Source organism: Solanum dulcamara, chromosome 5 (genome assembly GCF_947179165.1).
Source record: "Solanum dulcamara chromosome 5, daSolDulc1.2, whole genome shotgun sequence".
In the NCBI taxonomy this organism is placed as follows: domain Eukaryota; kingdom Viridiplantae; phylum Streptophyta; class Magnoliopsida; order Solanales; family Solanaceae; genus Solanum; species Solanum dulcamara.
Genome location: NC_077241.1, coordinates 60,441,625 through 60,448,016, shown reverse-complemented (window position 1 = coordinate 60,448,016; position 6,392 = coordinate 60,441,625). Strand labels below are relative to the sequence as shown.

Genomic DNA, 6,392 nt, shown 5'->3' with positions numbered 1-6,392 from the left:
TTTGAGAGAGAGTGGTGGAGATGAGGATGAGAAGGAGTGTGTCTATATTTGTGAATTAGTTTAATTCATACCAGGGCAATCAACCACATAAGCCATTAATTTTGTGAGGAGATTGATGGACAAGTATCGAAAAAAGAAAAAAGACCTACATATGGTGTTCATTTATCTTGAGAAGGCCTACAATGAAGTTCTGAGTGAAGTATTATGGCGAATTCCGAAGGCAAGAGGTGTATTGGTGTCATATATTAGGGCGATAAAGAACATGTACAAAGGAGCTAAAATGTGAGTAAGAATGGTGGGAGAAGACTCAGAGCACTCTTTGGTAGAGATGGGTTACATTAGAGATAACTCTTAGTTTATTTCTATTTATCTTGGTGATGGATGAATTGACGCGAGACATTCAAGATAAGGTGCCTTAATGTAAATTATTTGCATATGACATAGTTTTGATTGATAAGACACGCAATGGAGTTAATGGTAAGCTTGAGGTGTGGAGAGAAACTTTAGAGACTAAAGGTTTCAGGTTGAGCATGACCAAGATAAAGTACGTTGAATGTAAATTTAGTGAGGCGATGCATGAGAAAGGCATGAAAGTGAGGCTTGACACATAAAATATTCCTAGGGGAGACAGATTCAAGTACCTTGGGTCTATAATCCAAGGAGGGAGTGGAGACATCAACAAGAATATCACACATTGAATTGGTGTGGCATGGATGAAATGAAGGCTTACCTCTGGAGTCTTGTGTGGTAAAAATATACCACTAAAACTAAAAGGTAAGTTCTATAAAGTGGTGGTTAGACCGACATTGTTATATGAAATGAAATACTGGTCAATCAAAAACTCTCATATTCAGCAGATGCATGTTGCGTAGTTGAGGATGTTGACATGGATGTGTGTTTATACTAGGTGCGATAAGATTAGAAATGAGGATATTCAGAATAAGGTGGGAGTGACTCCGTGGTGGACAAGATGAGAAAAGCGCGACTGAAATGGTTTGGACATTTAAAAAGGAAATGTGTGGATGCACCAAAGAGTGTGATGAGAGGTTGGTTATAGAGGGTACGAGAAGAGGCAGAGGCAGAACGTAGAAGTATTGAAGAGGGGTGATAAGACAGGATATGAAAGTTTCAAATTATCTAGGATATGACCTTAGATAGGAGGATGTGGAGGACACATACTGGAGTAGAAGGTTAGCAGGTAGTGTATAGTGTTGTCTTACTTAGGGTAGTTGGTGTTGCCACTGTACTAATTGCATTACTATAGTTTTTATTTTTGATATCCATCATTATTTATTATTGTTTTCAATACTCTATCCAGGTATGTTGTTTATTGTGTTTCGATTAGTGTACTATTTTGTTGTTGGTAGACTTTGCATTATTTTTATATGACTTGATATATTTTATTCTATGTATTTGGAATTGCTGCATCTGATTCGATGATCTTTTGAAAACAGTCTCTCTACCTCCACGAGATAGTAGTAAGGTTTGCGTACATTCTACCCTTCACAGACCTAGTTATGAAATTTCAATGAATATGTTGTTGTTGTTGTTGATATTATGGGTGGGGAGAAAACAAAATAAGTTTAGATAGAATGGAATGGGCTTGGGGATATTAGGGACAATTAAATTGGTAAAAAGATTGAAATATAGTAGTGTATGTTGATATTTACAGAGAGAGTTGTTACCACATAAGGGTATTTATAACTGTGAGAACTAAGCTACCTAGCCTAGGCTACGTGAGCTTACAAAAAGTGACACCAGCAAAACACATGGACTTAGAGTCAAAGGAGAAATAAAGAGCAGTGGTTTAGAAAAAGATTTGCAAGTAGGGCTGAGCATAATTTGGTTCAAATCAAAAAAACTGATCGAACTGCATTTTTTTAATTTTGATTTTGATTTTTTGGTTTAATCCGTCATGTTTGATTTTAAATTTTAAAATTTCGATAATTCGATTGGGTTATCATTTTAAAAAAAATGGTTAACCGAAAAATTGAATTTATGTAATTTGTAACTTTTTCATTTTCCTTATTATCAATTTCTTTATGTCCAACAAGCAATTAAATGGGCTTTTCCACTGAAGTCAAGACCAATCATATCATCAAAAAATTATTTTTTTACCATTTTTTATTTTTTTAAAATATCTTATTTTTTTCATAAATAACAAGATTCTAAATACTCCGTACTAAATAGACTTTTCTACTTAGTTTAGATTCATCTAGTTTTAGTTGCATAGCTTAAAATATTTTCATTTCATCTTTGTTTTTTTCATTTTTTTCTGTCTTTTAATAATATGCTAATCTTAGAATTTTTTAATATGATAAGTGCAAATCGAAAAATCGAACCAAAATAAATCAAATCAAATTTTAAAAAAAATAGAATCGAACCGAATTAATCTCAATTCGATTTCAATTTTTATTTTTACTAGATCGAACACCGAAAAATCGAATCGAACTTTCCAAATCAAGTCAAACCGATCGAATGTCCACCCCTATTTGCAAGAAAGGTCAAGAGCATTCTGGTGTCTCCGCAACTGCTTCAACTGAAGAAACAAGGATGAAGTCAAGATACTGAGAAAGAAGGAGAATGTAAGAAGGATAAGGCAGGAAACTTGCACAAAGCATCAATACAAGCTCACCAAACTTGGCACCTCTACCGATTCCACCTAGGAACCTATTGTATCACTGGAGTGCAACTCTGCAGAGAAGAAAGAAAAGTTAAGAGAAAAATGAAGGAAAAAAACAAAGCAAAACAATGAATAAAAGCAAGTACTTCTGTGAGCTTAGAAGGAATGGAGGTATCAACATCATAATAAGTGTAGATGACACAAAGCAAGAAGAAACGAAAATTCAGGCTAGCAACAGCTTCAAGCGGCGATGTAAAAGGAAATAGTCAAAAGCTCAAAATGAAAAACCCTAGGTTTTCGGTGGATATATAAAAGAAAGGGGATGGATTGGAATGAGCCTTAGTTAATTTATTTGTCTTTTTGTATTAGAAAAACTGAACAAAATAGACTTAATTGTGAAACTATTTATTTAAATTGGATTAAATCCAAACAATTTACCCTTAATGGACCCGTGGCACAAATTATTTACTCTCTTACTCCATTTTCACCTTTCTTATTTCGTGCATGACGGCAGCATCACTCCTACGAATTAATTCCCTGCGATACTCCATTGGTATATTGATAGCATATCGGTATCATATAGGACTGACCTTAATTCTCCGTGATATTCTGTCGCTAGATTGATGCCCTATCGGTATCATATAAGATTTGACTCTTTTTTTAATAAATAAAAATAAAACAATTAAGAGAAAATTATTAAATTCAAAATCTTATTTATTAAATTCTAAATTAGTAGAAAATATATTATTTGTTATACCCAGTCGGTATATTGATACCATATTGGTATCCTAGATGACTAAATTTAATCTTCTGTGATACTCAGTCGGTATATTGATATCATATCGATATCATATAGGGTGGGCGCTGACGTTAACATGATGTCAGCGAGCGAATTTTAAAATAAATTTATGTCTTTTTAAAATAAAAAGAAGACATGAAAGTAATGAAACATTTTAAGGATAAATATTTTCTCTTTTTGAAATATAAGTGTTTTTCTCCCTTTTGTATTTTGGGTTTATTTGGACCCTTTTTTGTACAGACTTATTGAGATGAACAAAAAGAAGCTTTACTCCAATTTTTCTTCAAATAGTGTACGTAGAATGGTATTTATGTTAGGGATTTTTACATACACTATATACTAACCTCATAATTACCACTTATAATAGTAGAATATGATTCACCATTTATAACATTACTTTCAATCTCTCTCTCTTTAAATTTCAATTATCCTAATTTAAGACTTGATTTTGGATTGGGTATTATTATAAACAATTGAGATTATCTCTGGAACTTATATCTTAATGTTTAAAGATGTTTGGTGAAGACTAAAATTTATTTTCTTGGAAAATATGAAGATTATTTTCTTTTTCAAAATTTTTATTAAAGCGTATGATAATTATAGGGAAAATTGTATATTATAATATCTTTTCAGTAATAAAAGAAATAAATATAAATGACAATTGTAATACATTTTGAATTCAGACATGTTTCTATGCACGTGGTAAATGTATAACAATAATTGAATTCATAACAATGTATAATATTAAATGTCAATTGTATTACACCTATCGTTTATCTTTAATACAACTATAAATACATTTGTAATATATAAGCTAATTTGAATAGTATTTGACTATTTTAAATTCAGGTATAATGCACTTTTAGCACCATTAATAAGAGAAAAAATAACAATAATTGTAAAATATTTTGAATTTAATATATAATAGGCATATTTTAAAGCACGTGGTGAATATATAATTAAAATATTTTTAACACAAATGTATTATAAGTATTATATGTGAATTTCAAACAATTCGGTACTATTTAAATTAGTTTACATTATTCGAAATTGTTAGTGTGATCATTTTAACATTTTAGTAAATTGCAATTTTAACAATTGTCCATTGATGACATTTAATGTCATATTTATTATTCTTTCTTTAGTGTATAAAAATGTCTTTCATTATCATCTTTATTTAGTGCAAGACTAAATCATTCCATTATGTATTTTTAATCTAATTATCACTAATAAGTGGTGCACTAAATCATATTATTATGTATTTTTAATCTAATTATCACTAATAAGTGGTGTACTAAATCATAATGGTGCACTAAATCATAATGGTACACTAAATGATGATAATGATGGCATTCTATTATTTTTCATCTTTGTATGATTTTCTCTCCTATAAATAGAGAGGTCTTCTTTGTTTTGAAAAAAAGATAAGAGAAGAAAAAATTGAGAGAGTTAAGTTTATATAAAAAAGAGAGTTCTTATTAGTTGAAGGGAGGTGTTCTTTGTGTAGAGCTTTAAACTCAACTCTTGTCCAGAGTTTGTTGAGTTACATTTTTGTGATAAGACTGTTGTATCCTGGAGGGGACAGGTCAAGAGGACTACTGCTGGACCAGTGAAACGATTTACTGCAGTGGGCTTGAATCTCCTTAAAGAGAGCGAGATATCCGCGCCTCAGCCAAGAAGTGAACTTAATTTCTTCATTTTATTTTTCAATTGGAATTTGTAATCTTATAATTTCACCAACAATTTTAAGGAGATTCAATATGGCTATAATTGAAAAATCCACGGATATCAAGATGGGAGATCTAAACAAGCCATTTCGGTTCAATGGTAATCATTTCAAGAGATGGAAGGGTAAAGTACTTTTCTACTTAAGTCTTCTCAATGTTTCATATGTGTTAACTCAAAAAAATCCTAATAAAGTTGACATCCTCTCCATGGATAATGATGAACTTATTTCTCATCAAGAGAAAGTGGAAAAGTACAATAATGATTCTTACAAGTGTCGGTATTATATTCTTAATTATCTATCTGATATTTTTTATGATTATTATGATAGAACTTACTCTAGTGCAAAGAAAATATGGAAAGCATTGCAGAGTAAATATGATACCGAAGAAGCTGGAGCGAAAAAATATGCTGCTAGTCGATTTTTTCGTTTCCAAATGGTGAATGACAAATCAGTGATAGACCAAGCTCAAGATTTTATAATGATCGTTGGAGAGCTCAGGTCCGAGGAAGTCAAAATTGGAGACAACCTTATTGTTTGTGGCATAATAGACAAACTTCCACCTTCATGGAAGGAGTTTCAAAAAACTATGCGCCACAAACAAAAGGAAACATCTCTTGAGACTTTGATCATGAAAATACGCATGGAAGAAGAGGCAAGGGGCCAAGATGTACTTTTACAAAATGAAGAGAGCAACATCACAATGAAGGTAAATTTAGTTACTTCAAAATATGCTACTCCTGAATCTAACAAAAATACCTCTTTGAAGCCTAAGAAGAAAAAGTTCAAGAAAAATAATGGTAGACTTCCCAAGAAAAATAATGGTGAAAATAGCCAAGCACAAAATCAACAAGTTTATGATAAAGGACCGTGCTTTGTCTGTGGCAAGAGTGGGCATATTGCTCTATTTTGCAGATACCAGAAACGTGGTCCTATACCTCAGGCAAACGTTATCGAAGAACCTTTTGTGGCAATGATTACAGACATAAACATGGTTGAGAATGTTGATGGATGGTGGGCTGATTCTAGTGCAAACCGTCATGTCTGTTATGACAAAGATTGGTTTAAAAAATATACTTCTTTTGGAGAGCCCAAAACCATCATGCTCGGTGATTCTCATACTACTCAAGTGCTTGGAACGGGAGATGTCGAATTGTGTTTTACCTCTAGAAGGATATTAACTTTGAAAGATGTACTTTATACTCCTTCAATGAGAAAAAACTTGATGTCTAGTTTTCTTCTTA

The 6,392-nt window shown here is 31.9% G+C and overlaps 1 long non-coding RNA gene across 1 annotated transcript; it reads right to left on the bottom strand.

Moving 5' to 3' along the window:
• Window positions 1–2,378: 2,378 nt before the first annotated feature.
• LOC129888347 (uncharacterized) lies at window positions 2,379–2,943 on the bottom strand. The gene is made up of 2 exons (XR_008766636.1): window positions 2,770–2,943; window positions 2,379–2,694 (listed from the first exon to the last, which is right to left on the bottom strand). It is a non-coding gene; the product is annotated as an uncharacterized LOC129888347 (long non-coding RNA).
• Window positions 2,944–6,392: the final 3,449 nt, after the last annotated feature.